General features: G+C 40.5%; 1 protein-coding gene and 2 long non-coding RNA genes across 4 annotated transcripts in view; 2 read left to right on the top strand and 1 right to left on the bottom strand.

Annotated features, from left to right (window-relative positions):
• LOC115579081 (uncharacterized) overlaps positions 1-5,311 on the top strand; it is a 33,360-nt gene extending 28,049 nt beyond the window's left edge. Inside the window, exons 10-12 of the mRNA XM_030412563.1 lie at positions 196-1,245; positions 1,355-1,459; positions 1,566-5,311. The gene's annotated coding sequence lies outside the window, so the exon portion shown is untranslated. The remainder of the gene's footprint in view (positions 1-195; positions 1,246-1,354; positions 1,460-1,565) is intronic.
• A 5,490-nt stretch (positions 5,312-10,801) lies between these two features.
• On the bottom strand, positions 10,802-11,678 carry LOC115579472 (uncharacterized). Of its 2 annotated transcripts, none has more exons than XR_003983657.1 (3): positions 11,507-11,678; positions 11,300-11,419; positions 10,802-10,949 (listed from the first exon to the last, which is right to left on the bottom strand). It is a non-coding gene; the product is annotated as an uncharacterized LOC115579472 (long non-coding RNA). The 2 variants fall into 2 exon arrangements; XR_003983658.1 differs by lacking the exon at positions 10,802-10,949 and adding an exon at positions 11,104-11,202.
• A 7,219-nt stretch (positions 11,679-18,897) lies between these two features.
• On the top strand, positions 18,898-20,974 carry LOC115579176 (uncharacterized). Its single transcript, XR_003983620.1, has 3 exons — positions 18,898-19,196; positions 19,844-19,964; positions 20,902-20,974. It is a non-coding gene; the product is annotated as an uncharacterized LOC115579176 (long non-coding RNA).
• Positions 20,975-22,181: the final 1,207 nt, after the last annotated feature.

The raw sequence follows: 22,181 nt of genomic DNA, 5'->3' as shown, positions 1-22,181 counted from the left end.
CTTATTGTAATCTGGCAACATAATAGTTTTAGTTTCTGGGTTTTAAGTGTCTTTAAGTAGAACAAGGCTTTATTTGCAAAACATAAACTCATAAAAAATACGGAGATACAACTCTGATTTTAAAATGAAATAGTATTTATATAATACATAGTACAAACTTAATGCGAGTGCACATTTTTCTGTTCTTTTTCATAGGAGAGCTGCTTGGTGTTGATTACCTCCTAAATCAGACTGGACAGCCCCTGAAGTTACACCCTGACTCTGAGGAAACAGAAGACATGCTGGAGGATGTGGGTGAGGGCGAAGAAGAAGACGAGGGCTTTGAAGAGGATCAAACACATGACCTTGTTGTGTCAGGTCTCCTTAATGACCCAAGTTTCTCCTCCTGTCCTTGTCCCTCCTTGGTACCTCCTGCATTCTCCCTGGCTGCTACCTCCTCCCACGTTGCTGCCACCCAGCAGCCTGCTACCTCCTCTCTGGTTGTGTAGTGGGAGACCACCATCCTTATCCGTCAAATTATTCCACAATCAGGCCCAGTAAATCCACTTGAAGGTTAAAATCCAAATTAAAGGAAAAACAGCCCAGATTTTAGATCCAACTCAGAGGAGAAATCCACTCAGAGTTCAGAGCAGAGGTGAAACTGCTCAGAACCTAAGTCCAAAAATCACTCCAGAGACTAAGTCCCAAAATTTACTCCAGAGCCTAAGTCCAAATCAGAGGCGAGGCAGCAGGTCTTCAGTCAAAAAGGTGTTTATTCCAAGAGAAGTTATAAATCCATTAGGTATCCCCGAACAACTGAGAAATCTCCCCGGATCACCCCCTTTTATACCTGGGGTCAGTGTCACCAACGCCCCTTCTTGGACCACCCCCCTCGTCATGATCACGCGAGACTATCATCTTAATATTATTTAATATCTTCCCTAATGGCTGCAAAGTGTCTCACCCAGGCCTCTATCTTGGCCTTGAGTGGGCTGCAGCGTCACCTGTTGCCTCCTAACTCCAGCCCTGTTATTATAAAGGGAGTATCTGACCTTGGTCTTACATCAGGCTCATATTCACTGTTAGAAGGTGTATTTCTCAAATAAGATTTATATGCATGATCATGACCCAGTTATATTTGCCACTACAGTTGCTGCCACCCAGCAGCCTGCCATCTCCTCCCTGGTTGCTGGCACACAGCAGCCTGCCACCTCCTCCCTGGTTGCTGCCTCCTCCAAGGATCTAGCATCACCTGACCAGTCCGGGGTATGTCAATACATGATAAAGTGTAAAAAAATAAAATCACTGTATCCCATTTTACTGTCCTCAGATTGTATTGCTCATTTTATTTTTTTGTCTTGTTTTGTATTGCAAGGCTGTGGATGACTCTGGTGTGCCAGGCCTGGACAGGGTTGACAGCTTGGCAGAATATCTAGTTGGGCTGAGGAACCAAAATTCACTTGTCCTCACAAACCAGCAGGTCAGGAGCTTTTATTGTTTTGCTACATTTCTTCTATGTCTTGTCATGCATGTTCACACTTGCATGTTTTTATCTTCTAATGTGCTATTTTGTTCCCTCTGTTTAGGTGAGCAGTATTGTTGCTCTTTGGCAGAACCTGCTGGAATATGACAAACAGAGGGTGGTGTTCGCTGCCAGACATCAGAGCAGGCTGGACACAGGGAGGTTCCGTTCTCCTAAAAAGAGACAGGAGTTCACTCCAGGGGTGGAGAGTGTGAAGAGGCATGCTCTTACCACACCTGCCCCAATTGCCCAGTGGCCAGATTGCTGCCGCCTGCTTGAGATGATCTTCATCAGGCTGTGTGATATGTGATATGTGGATGTGATTCAGGACCTGACCGCTTCCTACAACAAATCTCATCACAGATCGATAAAAATGGCCCCTAATGCTGTTAATAGACACAATGAGAAAACGGTCTTTAACAATTTATATAAGTTAAAACCTCAGAGATCGGTAGCCTTCAAATACAGTTTGGGCGATAAAGTGAGAATTTCAAAACTTCGCGGGGTGTTTAGAAAAGGTTACGAGCAAATCTTCACAGATGAATATTTTACAATAGCTGAACGTGTAGCAAGAGATCCGCCTGTGTACAGGTTATGAGATTGTGGGGGTGAGGCCGTGAAAGGCACATTCTATGAGCCAGAGCTGCAATTAGTAATTATTGATAAAAACAAAACTTTCAAAATAGAAAAAATATTGATGAGAAAAAAATTAGGCCGCATAAACATGGTTCTTGTTAAATGGCTGGGCTGGCCTGAGAAATTTAACTCGTGGATTCCTGAAAAAGATATTGTTAATGTGTGATAAAAGACGTGCTCAAATGCTGACCAGCACGCATTTTGAATAGGTGTTCATATACATCAGAGCTATGGAGAAGAACGGTTTTTACATCACCCTCCCCAGTAATGCTTCATCACATATATACCCAAATAACAAGATATGGCAATATCGGACTAAATTAGCTAAACCAATAGTTTTAAAAGAGCCATATGAAGTCGGTGTTATCGAAGTCCAGTATCCCCGTGTTTGGAAAAGTTTCCCGGAAGAAGATGCTGATGTGGACATCTATGACTCTAAAACAAAGAAAATATACATCATATCTCTGGCGGTTGGATTTTATGATACTATACCTAGAATACTTAAGGAATTTAATGCAAAATGTATAGTAACCCCACAAGTATCACGCATGAGTCTAGTGTACAAAAACATCACAAATAGAGTTATTCAGGTGCCGAAGGCTACAGTTTAACATTTAAAGGCCGTTTAGCTGTGATGTTAGGTTTCAATCCGGGGGAGGCGGTCAATATACCTGCCACCCTAAATTTAAAAAAACAACACACTGCTCCACATCCTGCGGATATACACGCAGGAATGTATAATATATTTATCTACAGCGATATTGTAAATGATCAACTAGTGGGGGATAGTTATGTACCGCTTCTCCGCTGTATAAATGTGTCAGATGAGCCCAGGCGTATGCCCACTCTGACTTATGACAAGCCACACTACACATCGCTCTCTAAAACAGTGATAGATGATATTGAGATCTCACTAAAAAACGATCAAAATCAGTATATCGCCTTTGCATTTGGTAAGGTAAAGTGGGTTCAGCCTGGCTAAACCCCATTTAAGGACTGCGGCTACAAATATAGCAGGAGATATTGTATCGAATATTGCCAGAAATACACTGTCAAAACATCAGGATGGGAGTGGCATGCTGGTGTACAGTAGAAGACCTTTGAAAAGACCTCCTTCCAGACGTGGGCGTAGCCGTAGTGTGGTTAAAAAACGTAAAACTGTTGTTAAGAAACGCAAAGCAGTCAAAAAGAAGTCCGTCACCAGGAGTTACAGAGTGCCGAACAGACGCTCCAGGACATTGTCTAAAGACATATTCTAAGCTAAAATTCTAAAAAGACAACCATGGCACTCATTCATAATCAGTCTGAAGAATGTGTGAAGACCGAGTTGGATCTGTTTACCATTCCTTACACCCAGACATCTATTGAAAAATCTACTTATGTTGAAATCCCTCCGGTTTCCGCGATTACGGACACAGGTCCTCTGGAATTTTACATATCGGCTAGTGGGGAGGACTACCTAGACCTGAACGACTCGTATCTTTATACACGTGTGAGAATTACAAATGCAGACGGTACAAATCTGGCACCAGCAGCAAACGTTGGATATATAAACTACCCAGGATGTACCTTATTCTCACAGGTTGATATCATGCTGGGAGATTTATAACACAAGGCTTATAACACAATCTTCCAACACGTACCCGTATCGAGGCATAATTGAGTGTTTAATTAACTATGGAAAGGACACTTTGGACACACAGTTCAGCCCGGGTTTGTTTTGTAAGGACACCAGTGGTCATATGGATGATGCATCTATAGCTGGAGTCAACACAGGATTAGCGACTAGAGGTACATATACTGAAAACAGTCGGATTGTGGAGTTAATAGTCCCAATACACGCCGATTTGTTTTTTCAAGAAAAACTGTTGCTAAATGGTGTTGATATTTCTCTGAAATTTATACGATCAAAAGATGAATTCTCTCTTATGACTGCTGTAAATGCACAATTCCATGTTAAGATTATGTCAGCCAGCGTGTTTGTAAAAAAGGTGTCTGTTGCCCCCACTGTGCGCTTAGCTCACAGCAGAGCTCTACAGCATACTAATGCTAAATATGCTATAGACAGAGTCGCTTTGAAGACTTTCTCCATCCCTGCTGGAACTAGAGTGTGCAACCAGGAAAATCTATATATTGGTCAGATCCCTAAATTTGTTATTGTAGCATTTGTCGATAACGAAGGATATACAGGAAGTTATACTTGCAACCCCTTTAATTTTGGAAACTATGACACAGAGTTTATAAGTCTGTATGCCGATGGCCAGTCTTTTCCAGCAAAACCCTTTCAACCGCTTTTTCAAAGAGGCCATTACACAAGAGAGTATTATCAGCTGATACAGACCACAGGAAGACACCTAAAAGACAGATCACTGGCCATATCACGCAGTGATTTCGGCGCCGGTTATTCATTATTCTGTTTCAACCTGGAACCTGATGAAGGGAGTGCAGGAAATGTATCGCTAATCAAAACAGGCAACGTACGGCTGGAAGCCCGATTTAGAGTTCCCTTGCCCCGGACGGTTAATTTGATTTGCTATTCTGTCTTCGATTCAGTTATCGAAATATCAAACAGGAGACAAGTACTGATGGACTACTACTAAACATAATGAATACAATTGAATTAACTGGTGTTGTTAGAAAAATAATTATCAGCGATACAAACTTCCTGGGGGTTTTAGCATGCGATCAGCTCCCTAAGAACCGTGTTTATAGATGCCCTGCTATGTTGATTGTAAACACCCAGCTCTCTAACATGTCTGGTGAACACTGGCTGGCAATTTATATCACAAAAGACAGACAGGGCTATTTCTTTGACAGTTTTGGTAATCCGCCTGACAAATTTCCTAAGGAGATAAACAGTTTTCTGGTGAAAAATTGTACATATGTATCTTATTCTAGAAAACAGGTTCAAAATAACCTGGCTGTAACGTGTGGGCCGCATTGTGTCTTTTTTCTTTGTCATGTGCAAAAAGGGGTGCCGTATACACGACTGTTAAATATGTATGGACCCAATCTTGTATGTAATGATAACATGGTATGTCGATTTGTTAACAAAATACGTCCTTCCAGATGTCGTGGATATAATTTTACATGTGTACAGTATGGAAAACAAATGTGTATTTAAATAATAAATGCTGTGTAAAACATGTCACATCAAATAAATATTGAACACAATTTTATTTTAAGATGTTGTCATTTTTTATTCATACTGTAAAAATCATTGTTGTATAAAAATGTATATAAAAAACAAAACAGTAATTTATTAACACAAAACATTTGGTAATATAAAGTTAAGGAGGAAAAAACAAAACAAAAAACAAATGTACCATTTTAGAGTAAGAAGAGAGATTACACGGGTCTAGTCATCAAAACATTTGCACAGCAAACAAGAATTTCATAATACAAATTACATCGTACATAAAATGATCAAAAAATATGAGAAAAATAAAATTAAAAAATAAAATAGAAGTTAATATTATTATACAAATTACAACATACATAAAATGACAAAAACGTATATAGTCAATATTAGTAGTTAAAATAAAATAATGTTAATAATAAAACGTAGTAAAATAGAAAACAGAAATTAGAAATTTACCCAAGAGGTATTCCGGCTGTCTGGTTCCCACCTAGGTGTCCTAAGAGGTGTGCTGGATCTGTGTGTTCTACCAAGACTTAGCTTTTTTCTCTTATGACTAAACTCTCATTATCAAACGTGTCATCGATCACTTTATATTCAGTAATAGCCCGTCGTACCAGGGTGTTTGGGATGGCAGATAAAGGAATATTTAAACGGGCCATGGTTTTTAAAAAAGCATTCCAACCTACAGGTCTTGAATCATCTAAAACATTATGCGTTGCAGTGACACTTTTTACCAGATCATATAAATGCGAACCTCGGACAGGACGGTTGTCAATGACAATCTCGCCCTGATCTGTCCACGAGATCACATTTTTTGCCCGGGCTGCAGCTTCCAAAATGTGTTCGGCATTTTTCCTGCTTCTTTTAGGCATGTGTTTTAGTACCTCATCAGCGATTAAATCCTTTTTATCTTGGTCATTGATAGGTGCCACAAGGTCTGAAGTGTTCGGTATCGATAGAGTCAAAAGGTTTTTTTCAAGCTCATTCTGTTTTGTCATCACTAGGTATCTCTGTAGAATACCTGCATATTTTTTGGCCTTTTCATATACATCAGTGTCTGGTAGGTTTAGAACATCAGTCATGGCTTTATCCAATTCATTTTGTGCCGTTTGTCTTATGGATCTGTTCTGCTCGTACTGTTGCGGTTGTTTTAAGGCATCCAACTGATGCTGTGGTACCAGGAACATTTTCTGCGTATGCTCCATATCACCCTCTGTTAAAAAGACTGGTTATAAATGGTATGGCTGCTCCTAATAGGGGCAATAAAAAACCTCTAGACTGATTGATACTCTTTTTCTTTTTTAAAAGTCTGACTTTTTTGTCGGCTACTAATCTGATGACGGCTTTCCTTTTTTTCAGCTGTTTGTACTGTTTATCAGTCAAAGGGATGTTACCACTCAGCACATTGAGGGCTATTTCACACAGAGCATTGATAAAGTCCGAGCTAGCTTTCCCCACTATGACCCTGCGCATATTCGGCGTTGATTTATATAACAGTTCCAACAGGGCCAAATTCCTCTGCATGCGTGACGACATGGTTACCCCTTCTACTTTTTAGAGATGTATACAACCGGACGGTCGGACAGCAAAGCTGTTCTAAGTCTTAAATAATCAGGTGTCTTGGCTTTATAATCAATAAGAAGATAACCTTAAGTTGTACTGGTGGCATCATTAAAAGCCTCCAAATTTTTTTTAGAGTTACCAGGAAACATTTGTCTGCCTATTAAAGTTATCTGGTATTTATCTCTGGGGTTTTTAAACAAAACAAGGTAACTGGTGTTCAAACTAATAGTCCGGCTAGCCTTGCCTTGAATAAACAAATTTTGGACTAAATATATACAACTCAAGTTCCTATGATGAACGTATTTCGTAAAAACATTTTGCACTTCTAAATTGTTGCTGGCGTCATTCATCAAATCATCTATAATGAGCAAATTGTTTTTCTCTGGGGGTAACAACACATCATCACACAGAGATTCGGGTAGACCATTCACAAAATTAATTTCTCTTATCTGTAGTAGCTGATTATATAAAGGTTGCCAACAAGAGTATATGTACACGATATTGTCAATATTATGTGTGATAATTGACGATGCTTTTTCGATAACATTTTTAACAAAATATGTCTTCCCACAATTTGAAGGCCCGCTCACCACCAGACTAAACGGATGTTGTAGTCTTGCATCAAATTCTTGATCTGGTCTGATAGCCATAAGGTAGGGTAGTGTAATCACTTAATATTCTGCGTTTGTTGTAGACAACGTGAATTTTTTTGTAACTGTGTCATTCTTGAGATGGAAGCGCTTTTTGTCTCTTTTAATGGTTTCAGAAACAGTCATCACGTGTGCGTCTGTATTCTGATTGGCAACAAAGGCTTGAACCAAACCCACCAGAGACTTGTGGGTGACCACAGATGTATTTTTGGAATTTAGTGTCACACCCTTGCATTTAACCATTGTTTTGCCGTGAGCTGTATGATAAGCATAACACTTTGGACCCCCCGACACGAACTCGGTGATATAATCTTCTTCAGGAAGGTCACACAAATTTCCATCATTTAACTCATCCGTCAAATTACCCAGGTATTCGCCTAAGGGAGGGATCCACTCCCCCGGCTGGGAAGTAAAAACAACACTGTCCGTGTCACAATACAACACACGTCGATCTAACTTCTCCATCACATCATAAAGCAGTGGTAAAGGCACCAATAAAGATATTTACATCTTTTGTTCTGGCCGCTTTAATGTCAGCATGACACCACTGTACTATAGCAACATCATCTGATATGAAACAAAACTGCCGCACATCATATTGATCGCCGAACATCAGCTGTGTAAAGCGGTCTGATTTTGTTATCAACTCACATGTTGGCAAATTATTCCTCATGCTAAAACGGCCCCATAACGAGTTCAGAAGAAGCTTGTTGCAACTCCTCACTGCCTTGTTGACACAGATTTTGTCTGGGTCTAGCCGGATACCCTCCTTTTTGAAATACTCCTCAATGTATCTCTCCTTATCCTCAGGCATTTTGACATGTCCTGGATGGCCAGAGGCCTCTTGCTTACATTTGAGAAATGTCTTAACATAGTCTTTGAACAGTGTGTCTGTTTTGTTAGGAAAATGCCATACCTCGTCAGGGTTCACAATCTTATATCCTTTTTCAACCGCTTTTTGAAGCTCAAACGAGACCCACACACCTGACAACTGTCTGTCTTTGTCACTGTGTGCACAGTTACTGGTCTGGTTCAGCTCCTTGTCACATGTTCGTCATAATGGGAACATTAGTTTATTGTGACACCTATAGGGCAGGACAGGATGGAATAACCCTCTCGGAGGGAGCACATCACACTTAACAAAGCCGAAATACTTATCAAGGGAACCAAAATCCCTATAGATAATCTGCGGGTGTCCAAACGGATACTGTTTTTGTGAGTTCACAGCCGGGTACAAACTGCTGAAGTCGTAATATCGTACCTTCTCACCCTCTGACACCTTGTGATACAGCTTCATTGCATTTGTACGGCCTCCAAAAAGAGCCTCTCGAGGGTCCAGATGTTCTGGTTTCCTGTAACTCTGTAGAAACGTTTGAACGCTTAAATCATTCTTTCTACGTTGGAGCCATTCACACTCCCACATCACTTCAACTTCATGACTATATCTAACCTCCAATTCGTTTACCTTTGACATAAACTGACCATAAAGCACACCGTAAGTCTCTTTGACCACGGGATTTAAACCAGCTTGAGCATAGCACCTCACGCACCCGTGGTAAAAACAGCCGGCAAACTCGTAACACTTTTTTGTATTAGGTTGATAGCCATCCACAAAGTATGGTCCTATCTGATGTTCGCCATGGTTGACTGCATGTTTTATCTCAATCTTTTGAGTGTGACTCAGATATTCAAGCCATTGTATAGACACATCTAAATATGTCTTATACTGGCCAACGTATGCACTGTCATGCGTGAGAGCGAGTGTGTCTTTCTTCAGAAACAATGTTTTAAACACACCCATACAACTGGATGCCAATGTGGTAAAGACGAAGGGGTCAAGTTCTGTGCATTTCAGAAAAGTATCCTGATAGATAATACATCCTCTGAGCAACACATCCACATCATTGACACAATACCGCTGAATCTCTTTCTCAAAGTCGTTTCTCCGCAGACAGTATTATACCAAGCCACGAATGTTAATTTTTCACTGTCACTCATATTATCATAACCATAGTAATACGGTTCTGGATAGGGACCCACATACTTCTCGTTCCCCGCCGTGTTGAACTTATGAGGAAAATAACCTTTCATCATGTCCTCAAACCCTAATGCTGCTGGTATTTTTGACAAACGCATAGGTAGAAAGCTGAAAGAATCTATCCACCGCTGCTTGTACGCTCGGTCGTACATCAAAATGACTCTGCTACCTCGCATGGTCAGTTCAGGCGCGATTTTATTTTTTACCATATATTCAAGCAAAATATAGTTGTCAAACCCTGACGCGTTGTGCGCAATGAATGTGTATTCAATATATTTGGGTTTTCGATAGCATTCAACAAATGTTTCCACACAATTTAGGCCAGGGAAACAAAACATGTTTTTACCGTCAAGGTCTTTTACACAGCAAAAATTTGCTTCATGCCTGCCATTGTGATACCGAGTCTCAAAATAATATACCAGGTATTTATCTGTTGGCTTTTTCTTCTTCAGAGGCTGAATATAACACTGGTGGGGTGCCTTGACATCCATTATTTCTTCATCGCAGTGACGACACTTAAGAGGGCGACATTTGTGTGTTTTACCTCCTTTTCCTACTGTGTAGACACTGCCGCATGCCTCACAGTACCTTAGTCTGTCACATGGTATTGTTTTATGAGTTTTCTCCACCATTTTGTGTTGCTTGTGACAAAAATTAGATTTGCATATGCGTTTACAGTCACCACATTTCACAGTTCTGGTTGGATGTCTGTGACATGCGTTTGTAAAACAGACATTGCACCTGAGTTTACAGCTATGACTCAAGACTGCTTCATATGTTTCATAACAATAATTACACACGTATGCGGAGCCAAAGAACCCTGCCGGGTTTTCTATTAAATAATAGTGATTATCCCGTAAGTATAACCAGACGGTATGTTTGTTAATCTCATCATGTGTTTTGTCAAGTTGTTTAGCTATTCCTAGACCGAAAAGATCGAGGCCATAATGGCTGCTTAAATCAGGCAGTTCAGTTCCCTGCAGGGAAACAAAATGCTCTAACGAGCCAACCTGATTAGTATTACTATGAGACACGTCTGATAAATCCATAGAATCATTAAATTGTAGACACGTCAAAGGCGTGTTGCCCACACTGATCACACTGCTATTAGGACACCCTGCCGGGGATGATTGTATATTGCTAACTGTAGCGGCCAGTAGCGACAATACATCTGTTGATATATGTTCATCAGGTGTACTGGACCGAGGGCTTACAATAAAAATATCATTGTCATACACATAATTTTCTATAACACCTGTTTGGGAAGAGGCAACCACATATCCAGCGGGTAACTGGGGCTCGTCCCTCGGCGTTGTGTTTAGCTGCACGAGTGCCTGCACTGCCTCATCCACTTCTCTCGGGGGAAAGATCTGCGACTTCTGAGGAATGTCTAACGGTTGCCATACACCGTTCCCCGACCTGTGATAACGCGATAAAGTTAGGAAAAAAAAATAGAAACAACGATAACATTTATTTCAAGTATATTAATAATTATAATAACACCCGTGATGACTGTTAATTCATGCTACTAACAAATAGTTGTTACATACATTGCATCATTATCAGTCTGACGGCTCTTAATCCCGCGACGTTTTCGGCTCAATAATGACTTCTTGCCAGAGGTTTTAGCACAATCCAGACTTTTGATTTTTTTTATGAGGGGGAGGGCAATCTATACATATTAGCAGAAACTTTTTTATAAATAATTAATATAAACTGACGACATATTGACAATTTCTATTTAAGCATAAAACAAAATACTGTTTTACCATCAAGGCCTTTTTGATCCTCCCCAATAGTTCTCTGTTTCCAAACAGCTATCTGATCATCAAGTTTTTTTCGCTCTGCCCTAATGATGTCACCAGGGCACCGTGTTTCTCCCTGGAAAACTGTACAAAAGAAGGTAAAGAAATCAATTAAAAACAAATTGTAAATTGAATAAATTCTAACATAAATGAGTGATATTAAAGACTAACCTTGGTTGTCAGCATCAGGGTTTTCCTCAACATCCAACACAGCACCCACCAAGTGACCTAATAAACAAAACCTTTAAAACAGTATGCAAAACATTATCCTGAGATCAACAGAACCATTAAAACCACCTTATTAGAAATAGGATAATGAAATAATAACTCACCATTTAGAGACTCCATTGGTCCTTCGGATGAAAATTGTCTTGTCCAAATGAATTTAAATGTGGGGGGGGGGGGGGAACAGCCGAGAATAGCTGGTATAACTACTAGACGGCTGAAGAGCAGGAGAGAGTTAGTTATTCTCTACAGACAACTATATTCAAACACAGTTAACCACTCCTCACCATCACACATTAGGTGCCATCACGGGAAAGAGATTTTTTCCTGTATCACGACTTTAGCAGGGGTCTGCTGTATACGTGTCAAAACTTACTGTCTCAAGATCATTTCCTCCACCAGTTGTCTGCCTTCAAAGACCATCACAGCTGTTGTCTGTACCCATTTCCTTCCCACATTTTGTTCATAGCCACTCTGAAATTATTTCACCTGTTTGCCATAAAGTTGACAAACCTCTGATCAATACAAGTTAACCACACACTCCCCACCATCACAGCCGTTGTCTGCACCCATTTCTTTCCCATATTTTGTTTCTGGCCACTCTGAAATTATTTCACCTGTTTGCCATAAAGATGGCCATAAAGATGGCAAACATCTAAGAAATACAAATTAAACACACACACTCTCCCAAGATCACAGTGAATGGGTGGTTGCAGAGGAGTCTGCAACCCACATCCCCCCCCCCCACACACACACACACACACACACACACACACACACACACACACACACACACACCCCACACACATGACATGCAGTTCACAGGTGTGAAGCTCAGAGGATGGGGGTCAGAGGATGGGTCAGAGGAGGTTGAGTAAACATCAACAATATAAGAACCATTTGACTGGACATAAATCCAGACATAAAACCGGACATAAACAGTCCTAAAATAGACCATAAACAGTCATAAATTATATAAACAGTCATAAACTATATCATAAATTGTGCACGCGCAGTCATATTTTCACATGCACGCGCAATAGAACACTATATATACTACTATTGATTTATTGATGGTATCTAAGTCTGCTAACTGTCCTCCTGCTGCCAATATTGGATGACACTGAGGAAAAGACGCTGCTGGGTGTCTCCAGAGTCTGTCCAATATCCAACCTAGAACTAACTTCTCCTCGGTACGATGACCTGGCTTTTCTGTGTCATGGAGGACAATTTGAATGTAATAACCACTATTGGAAACAACTGCCAGCATACAGCTGTACAAACATCACTTTAATTACAGTATGATGGGCCAGGACAGTTAGGCTGTCGTCACCATACAAGTGTGGCTGTGTGGAATAATTTGGTGAGTTTGCTTTGTAACTGTTATCACCCTGTGAATTTGCCAACATACCACACAAAGTTGGACGTCTAATGCTGCCACAAATTATCAGCTAGGCAAGATTTAACAACCTTTATTAATGCATAGGTGTTTTTAAGAACACCACAACCATCCCAGTCTTTTGTCCCCAACCTCTTTGAATCTTTTCTGGCATTAAATTAATCTTTCACCATTACCCATATTCCCTATGGAAACATATTCAGCCACCAGGTGGAGATGAAGAACCTGTTTTGTAGACTTTTAAACCCATCACACAAATGTATCAGCTACCAACGGCGCCAACAAAGCTAGAGTGAGAGACATACGGTTTATTTCCAATAGGTCACATAAAACCAGTTGTGTCAGTGTCTGTAGCCTGCTGGAAATGTAGGGAAGATAAGAATGCTAGGCTACATGCACTGTGGACATTCCAACAATTGTGAATTAAGAGAGTCTGCATTTTGTATCTGTCCAAACTATTGTATTGTGAGAGACTGTATGGTATTATAATTGAAGGACTGAGCACAGACAGCAACAATAAATGAACAACATGTCAGGAACCCCCTTGAGGATCCCCTTTTCATGCAAGAATGAGAAAGTCAAGTTAAATGTTGCTGCATATGAAACATGTCTTGGCATAGGATGTAACAAGATAGAAAAGATGTTCTCTTAATTTGCATAACTATTGACTACCTCTATCTCTGTCCATTTGTTGGGTAGGTGGTTTGCTGTGTCGGGAATAACAGCGTTACAATAAACAGCGTTACTAACGACGTTACTTTTTTTCAGTAATGTGTAATCTAACTAATTTCTATTTCCATTGTTACAAAACCGTTACCGTTACCGACTATTAAATGTGGCGCGTTTCAAACTAAAGCTGCTCATTGAAACTGTTGTCATCCGACTCGGCTCTCAGCCACAGGAGCTGCAAAGCTGTTTTATTTTATAATTTTTTTTAGCTTGGCAGGGAGGGGCGGGACAACCGCATAAGTCATGGTGATTGGCTCTCTAAGGTTGAGTGAGAGTTCGTAAGCCAATCAGAGGCAGTGTTCAGTTTACACACAAACCACACACACACATAGCAGCCTCGCACACACAAACGAGCAGAGTTCAGCTGCAGCAATGGTGAGTCCGGGGGGAAAGTTGGCGTTTTCAAAGTGGAATCTATTTTGTCTACGTCCGTTGTAAGCAACTCTAATCTAATGAATCATCTCTCAACGGCACACACTTCTACAAAACTGGTGGCCAAAAACACCGTTGTTGACACTGTTGATGATGACAGCAGGCCAAGGGGGTATTCCAGAAAGGAGGTTCAACAAACTCTGAGCCTAACCCTGAACTCTGAGTTGACTTACCCTGTGAAGTGAAACTCTGTGTTTTCAGTTCCAGAACAGCTGATCTGAGTTAGGTAAGTTGACTCTGAGTATGTTAACTCTGAGTTGAGCTCGTGCCTGCCGACTAGTAAAAAGCCATCATCAATGGAGCTCCTATACACTGATTCACCATGGCAACAGGCTGGGGCGCCGAAAAGGGGGGGAAAGGGGGAAGGATTCTAGGGGCCCATCATTGATAGGGGCCCAGAGAGGCCCCTAATAAAATTATAATACTGACAAAAATAATATGACACTAATTTGTTAGTTTATAATCATAAATATGCATCACTTAATGCACTGACAGTCCTCCCATCAAATCAACTGAACTGCTGCGTGGTGCCAAGTAGTGCGGTGTATTCAGTCAGTAAGGAGACCGAGAGAAGGCAAAGTGCCCCAGAAGTCGGGTAGCCAAAAAAGGAAAGATAAAAAGATTAGGCAGTAGAGAGAAGCAAAGCGGCGTCAAGTATGTCACCCAGTTTTTCCAAAAACAAGGTGGGTTTGGTTCATATGGTGGAAAGTTCTGGAACACATTAGTCTGTTGTTTATCTTTAAGCTAGTTCACTGTTCACGTTTAGCAAGCTGCCCATATTTAATCAGTTGACCGCCCCTCCTGTCAAAAATTATGCATGTTTGAACAAACACGTCAAGTGCAGCAGCAGCAGCCGCAGCTGTCTGTGAGCCCCGTGAGCCCCCTACCCCTGAACCAGCCCCAGGACCCCCACCTACCCCTGAACCAGCCCCAGGACCCCCACCTACCCCTGAACCAGCCCCAGTACCCCCACCTACCCCTGAACCAGCCCCAGTACAACTGAGGAAGGAGGTGTGCAGCTCCAGGGGAGTTGCTAGGCCCGCAGCTTTACAGGGGCAGCCCCCCCCCCCCCCCCCCCCGAGTCAGTCTTGTGTCTGACCAGTGTCCCCTCAACAGATATATCTGTTTCTATGGAATCTGTTCCCTCAGACTGTCCACCTGCATCTTCTCCTGCTTTCACCTGTCACAGGAGCTGTCAACTATTACATTCTGTGATCATAAACTGTCTGTGATGAAAAATAGACTCAATGTGAAATTTCATCTGGAATTTTACAGGGGGGCACAGCGCATGTTTACCGGGGCACGTGCCCCGGTAAAAAGTGTCTGGCAACGCCCCTGTGCAGCTCTGTGTTGAATTAATCTATTATTATGGAAAAAAAGATAAATTGAAATGAATGAATAAAGATCATTCTGAAATAAAAACACATAGTCTGTATTTATTTCAGAATGATTTAAATGGTTTAAAAAGCATATTGCCTATAACTTTATTTTGTTTTGTTGAAATTTAGCTATCACTGAAACTGAACTATAAACTCATTGAAATACTATGTTTGGTCAGTAGTTTGGGACTCTCACTCCTTGCTTTGCAGTAGGAAAAGAGGAGAATAATCTGGTGCTTGCAGACTAAGTGACTGCTCTCAATCCAATCAGAGAAACGTTAACAATATTAAATCGCAACGACCATAGAGCCTCGTTTATGTATTTTTTTCCACCCCAACTCTAATTCCACCACGTACAGTTTTGGAGATAAATAATAATAATTATTTTAATAGATTTTTATTAACAAAATATAAACATATATAACAAACTTAATAAAAACAACAACAAAAACATGATGTGAGACAGCATACAGATAGCAGCAAGTGTGTGTGTGGGGGGTGATGTGCATGTTTGAAAGAGAAATTGTGTGTTATTGCTATAATAGTAATTTTGGAGATAAATTAGACCTAAATGCAGGGCTACAAGATGGAGACAGTGAGCAGCGGGGTACTGGTTGTGAAAATCACATTTTCTTTTGTTATTTTTGATCAAATCACTGACAGTAAAACAGAATGGTGGGAGGAAACCTGAATCTGGTGATGGTGATGCTATTTCAAATGGTATTACAGGAATATATATGATATATAATTCATGTATGTCATGCATTTGTATTTTTCAGGTAATTTAATTTAAGAGAATTTTATATTTTAACCATTAAAGTTGCAGACTTGCAGACAATGAATCTAAATTCCATTGTATTCTGAGTGTTCAGTGCTACCCCTACCAAGTAATTGTCATGTTGTTCTTTTCACACATATAGGAAATTATAGTCAAACATATCATTAAAATGCACAGTTTTATGTAAACAGTGTAACAAATTTTCACAGGAGCCCGGTAATATTTCTTTTCATGGGGCCCAAAATCCCTGGCAGCGCCCCTGGCAACAGGGGAGAAAACAGGAAGCAGACATTTTCTGGGGAAAAAAAAAAAAAAAATCACTGACAGAGTTTTAGATGCGGTCTCCTTTTATTTTGAATTTAACATCACTTTCTTTTATATTAGCCTTTGAGGAAGTGGTTGAATGTTGTTCAGTGTTTTATTTTATTTTATTTTAGGCTATTTTATTTAATTTCAATCGGCTGGAAATGAAATATAAAAAGTCACACGATGGCTCCTCACTTTGGTTTTATTTCACATATTAAACAAAGTAAAACTTTATTCAGTGGATATTTTAACATAGCTTTTACTACCAACAGATGCTGTTTAACACGCATCTGTGTCCTAACATCCTGCTGAGTAGATGAACATGAAGTGGTGCTCACCTCCACCTCTAGCACGTCCGACAGAGGCAGAGGAGCTGGTCCTGAGTCAGGTCGCTGGGTGACCAGAGGCTGAGGGCGTCACTCACCCCCAGGACCCAACATTAGAGGCAGATACACACTTACCGTCTACAGATTGAACTAGAAGTCATTTAATCTTATACTCAATGCGGCAGCAAACTAGAAACACGGACTTTGAAATTACGTTGTTGGAAAAAATACAATAGGCTATACTGATGGTTACTTTTGTAGTTATTTGTGGGAAATAAAGAAAGCCAAATGAAATGTGAGTTATTTCTCTTTTTCTGGCTGCTGGAAGGTGATTTATTAACCTGTGAAGTGATTTAAAAAAACAAAACAAAAACCGAAGAGGATTGTTCAGCTCTGAGAGCCCGTCAGCGATGACGTGTAGCCTGATATTCGCTGTGCAGCCGGAGAATATAAGTCAGGGAGCGAGAGCTCATCTAAATGAATCTAAATTCTCCTCCTGGTGTAAAACTATGTGAATTATTTCTGCTTCAACATGATCGGACTGAGAAGGAAAGGACAGCTGCTGTCAGACAGCTCCGTCAGACTCAGGGTTTCTTCAGGTAAACCTGCCACTGAGCAGGTTTTGTTCACAGAGTAAGTTACCGCAGTAACAGAGCCAGAGTTTAAGTTACCTCTCTTTCTGGAACTGAAAACTCAGAGTTTCTCTCATCTCAGAGTTAACAAACTCAGAGTTTTCACAAAACCTGCTTTCTGGAATACCCCCCAGGTGTGGCCAACGTGAGCTCCGCTAACAAAGAAGGACACGGAGCTGTCCAAGCAGCTACAGCTGGATTTTTCTGCTCCAGCTTCACAAAAACTTGACACAGACTGAACTGAATGCAATGATAGGCATGTATGTTGTTGAGAACATGCTCCTGTTATCAACAGCTGACTCAGACTCCTTCAGAGCACTCACTGGCAAAAATATCAGAACAGGAACAGGTGTTCGCCATGCAGAAAGACATTTTCTAAATACATGGATGCCGAGTATGCTAAAATGAATGCCGAGCTCAAAAGGGGGAATAATTAAAAGTAACGCAATAGTTACTTTTCCTGGTAACTAGTTACTTTTATAGAGGAGTAATTCCGTGACTAACTTAGTTACTTTTTGGAAGAAGTAACTAGTAACTATCACTAATTATTTTTTTTAAAGTAAAGTGCCCAACACTGGTGGTTTGTCATCAGGATTACACAAAAACTACTGAACAGGGCCCGTATTCACAAAGAATCTTAAGGCTAAAAGTAGCTCCTAACAGGTGAATTTAGGAGCAACTCCTAAAAATAATGGGCGTGTCAGTCGTAACTTTAGGACTCCCAATTTTTGAAAATAAGAGTTATTCACAAAACATTTTAAGCATAAAAGTAGCACCTATGTCTGGGAGACCTTAGAAGTAGTCCAGAGGACTCCTCACTCACTAAGACCTAGTCACAGCCGAATGTTTTAGAGACGCTAAATAACAGGGAATTATTAAAACGATGTCGGGTGAAGGGATTGAAGTTGTGGTTGAGTTGGTGAGGGACACAATAACCTTCCCAATCAACCGAAACAATCCAATAATGCCGGAGTTAAAATGTTTGGCAACACTCCGGTATTTGGCTACGGGGAAAATGCAGCTCTTCACACGGGACTAGTATTAACTGGGGACCTCAAGTGATTTAGAAATTATCCCACCACATCTGTGTTTCGTGCGGCGCATTCGCACAGGATAAGCTATGGCGTTATATTTGTGTCAAAAGTCGCGCGAGCGAAAACACATCTGCACACGCGCAGATCTCTCTCTCGCGCGTAAACTATTCCGTGTCACGCGCGCAGATTTCAACTGCCGCACGCACTAGTTTGATCTTCGCGCACATATTCAGTAACAGAGTGAAGCAGAGGCAGGTGCGCGCGAGTAAAATGCAACAACCACACGCACAACAAGGCTGTGCAGCTGCTTTGTGCGCACGCTCTCTCTCCTCTGTGCTCACTCGCGGTGGAGTTCTGCTCGCTAGAAGCAAAGACTTTTGACATTTTGGGGCGGAGACCAAGGCTGACCCCGGCCCTCTTATGATTGGTCATTTTCCAGCCCCCCCATGTGGGTAGAGAGCCTCAAGAGAGAGCGTAGCGCCACCTCCATTCACTGCATTGAGTTTTTTCACAGCAATGGTGGATCATGGAGCCCCTCAAAAGTCCCGGAAGTTAGCACAAGCTAACCGCCGCTCAATGTAATTCCTATGGAGCACACGGCCGGAGCAACACTTGTTCAAGGTAAAATGTTTAAAGAATGACAATTTCATGTCAGTAGTGCATCTGAATTAAATTGACATGAGTAATTAAGTATGTTGGCGGATTCTTCCCGTCTAGATTAGAAGATTTAGAGAATATTAACAGCTAAAAGTTTAGGCTAGCACACTGGATAACGATAGCAACACTTACAACAGGCTGATAAATGTCAATTCTGTTCTCTAAATACAACTTAATCCAATGCTGTCAATTTATACTAGTGGCGAGGTTAATGTACAGGGAGTGTGATTGTAGTTAAACATCAGTTTAATATCATTGAGGCTGCGAAATGATGGGTGAAGCTTTGATATGAGGATACACTGATTACACTGATTATGAACTGCGAGCTCATAATGTCTCTCACCAACGCATTGCACTGACTTTTTATATATTGCTAGCTAGAAAGGGAGCTATTTTGTGAAATATTGCAGCCCATACACTTATACAATAGCCAACTATATTAGGGCTGTCAGTTTTTATTTGATATTCGAATAAAGGTGCAGTGATGCCACTTCACAACTTTATTTTGCATGATGCAGGCCAGGAGGGCTGAGTAGAAAATGGTGAGACTGAAAAGACATAATGAATGCCATGTTTTTCAAGCAGTCATACTAAACAAATGTCCCTAACAGGTGATATCATCTTGCGTATATTTGGGGACCTACAGTATAGGAGCACTTTGTTGTGGAGCGTCAGTGATGCTGCAGGCCAGGAGTACTGAGTGGACCACAGTGAGACTGGAAACATAGTAAGGTGGGTCAGGCACAATAAATCCTGCTAAATGGGTATTACCTTGCAATATAATTAAAGGAATAATACTACACATAACCATTGCTATTAGTCATATTATTTAATACACCTGTGTAACATCATACAGTGCAGTAAAAAGGCTGTGCCATAAATTCTACTTTTTTAAATCTTATACATGTTCAGTTTTTGTTGACATTATCAGAAAGCTGTTCATTCTACTTTGTTATTTGTTGAGGTCATAGTGGGGGGTGGTGCTGTGCTGGACTGCATTATCTCAACAATTGTTGCTTATATTTTGCCTTCAAGTATTGTAATGAAGAGGGCAAAACATCAGGAACACTGATGAATATAATGCAGTGCAGCACAGCAGCATCCACTATGGCTCCTGTAATAAAAAGCAACCAGAATGATCAGCTTTTTGACAATGTCAGCTAAAAATAGAAATGTATAAGTTTTATAAATGTAAGAATGTATGGCACAGCAGTTGAACTGGATTATCTTAGATTGCACAAGTGCACCTAATGACATAGGTGATGAGTCTATGTATATTAGTGACTGTAATGAATATATGGTTATTTAATAAATCATACGGCATTGATGCTGCATGCTGCACATCAGGAGACATGAAGAGTAAGGACCAAAGATCTTATAGCTCAGGAGTGACGATGACGAGATGTTACATGTCTCTTGTTAATGGTTGTAGCCTTCTGGTAGTTGGTGGAGGGGCAGTGATGCTGACTTTATCCTGACACACTTTCAGCTGTTCTGGGGTTGCTTGATGTTGAACCTAGGCCACTGTTCTTTTTCACCTTCTTGGATTGGCTCATGCTTCCAAGATGGCCGTCTTTTTAAGTTTTGTTTTTTTCCTCATTTTGTATTTTTCTTGCTTCAATCTGCAACCTCAGCCTAATAAATCTCCTAATGATCTTTTACTCCACAGCATGATGGAAACCTGCTGGAGAGTGCCAGAGCTTCACCCTCTGTGTTTGGAAGCTCCATGAGGGAGGAACCAGTCTTTGTCCTAGACAGTTCCTCGCAGGGCCGGCCCAAGCCTCCATGGGGCCCTAAGCAAAATTTGATTTTGGGGCCCCCTATTACTGCCAATAACAATGATTATTGTCATTATAATCATTACGAATACACTTGTAAAACTAAATGTGAGAACTTTTTGTTGTAGTTAGATTGTAATCCACAGTGATTAATGCCATGGAAGCAGACACCAGATTTGCAAATTTACAGAAAAATCTTTCAATTAATATTTGGCAAAGTCAGCAACTCCCCCTACTGGCGACACAGTAGTAGTCAATACATAGAACCTTAAAGAGCAGCCCAACATGTTTTACCCATCTATGGTTTTTAATCTAAAATGGTTGCAAATTCAGCTATAAGAGCAGCCTGAGGTTGATTAACACTTAATATTCAAAGTGATATAGTACTAAGTTGGATACCGAATGTCATCTAGGCCAATTAAAAGATAACAAAATAAACTAATTGTTTACTGCAAACACAATCTGCTTTATTATTATTTTTTTAAATAAACTGCAACACCAAATGTACGAAAACCGACAGTATTAAATAAAATAAATTTTTAAAAAATCTGACAAATACTAGGTAAAAGGTAACACAAATGGTTTATAAATAAAAATTTAAGATGAACTAGGTCTGACAACTATGTAAAAATGTGCAAAATCTTTGGTAAAATGGGGGGGCTTCGGCCATCGTGTGTTTTTGGGAATATGAATGTGTCCTCTATAGACAGTGGCCCTCTTAATACCTGTTCAGTCCTTTCTGAGTCTGACAGGAAAGAGGGCCACTCAGCTGGGTCAACTGGCGGAGCTGCTGATCCCTGCTCCAAACTGGATGCTTATGACGACAAATCAATCTCGATGACCAAAGATGAAGGACCTATAGGGAAATTAAAATAATATTTTTGGACAAAATTATTAATCTCAGAATATTCTGCAGTACACTGAGCAATTATAAAGGCTGTTCTGTTGTTAACTTACCAGGTACAGCTGAGGTTGCAGAAGACACAAAAGGGACAGTGGGCACAGAGGATAGAGATGGACCTAAGATGAAAAACAAGCTAGCCATGTTATAGTCATATTTACACTTGAAAATGATGCAGCTTATTTTCTAAATAAAAAAAGTACAGCTATAGCTTGTAATAAGAAAACAAACTGTGGAACAACTGAAAATTGTTTGAGAAGTTTTGAATTA

This window comes from Sparus aurata, chromosome 3, assembly GCF_900880675.1.
Source record: "Sparus aurata chromosome 3, fSpaAur1.1, whole genome shotgun sequence".
NCBI lineage: Eukaryota > Metazoa > Chordata > Actinopteri > Spariformes > Sparidae > Sparus > Sparus aurata.
Note: the sequence above shows the minus strand (reverse complement) of the source record. Positions and strands in the feature narration are given on the sequence as shown.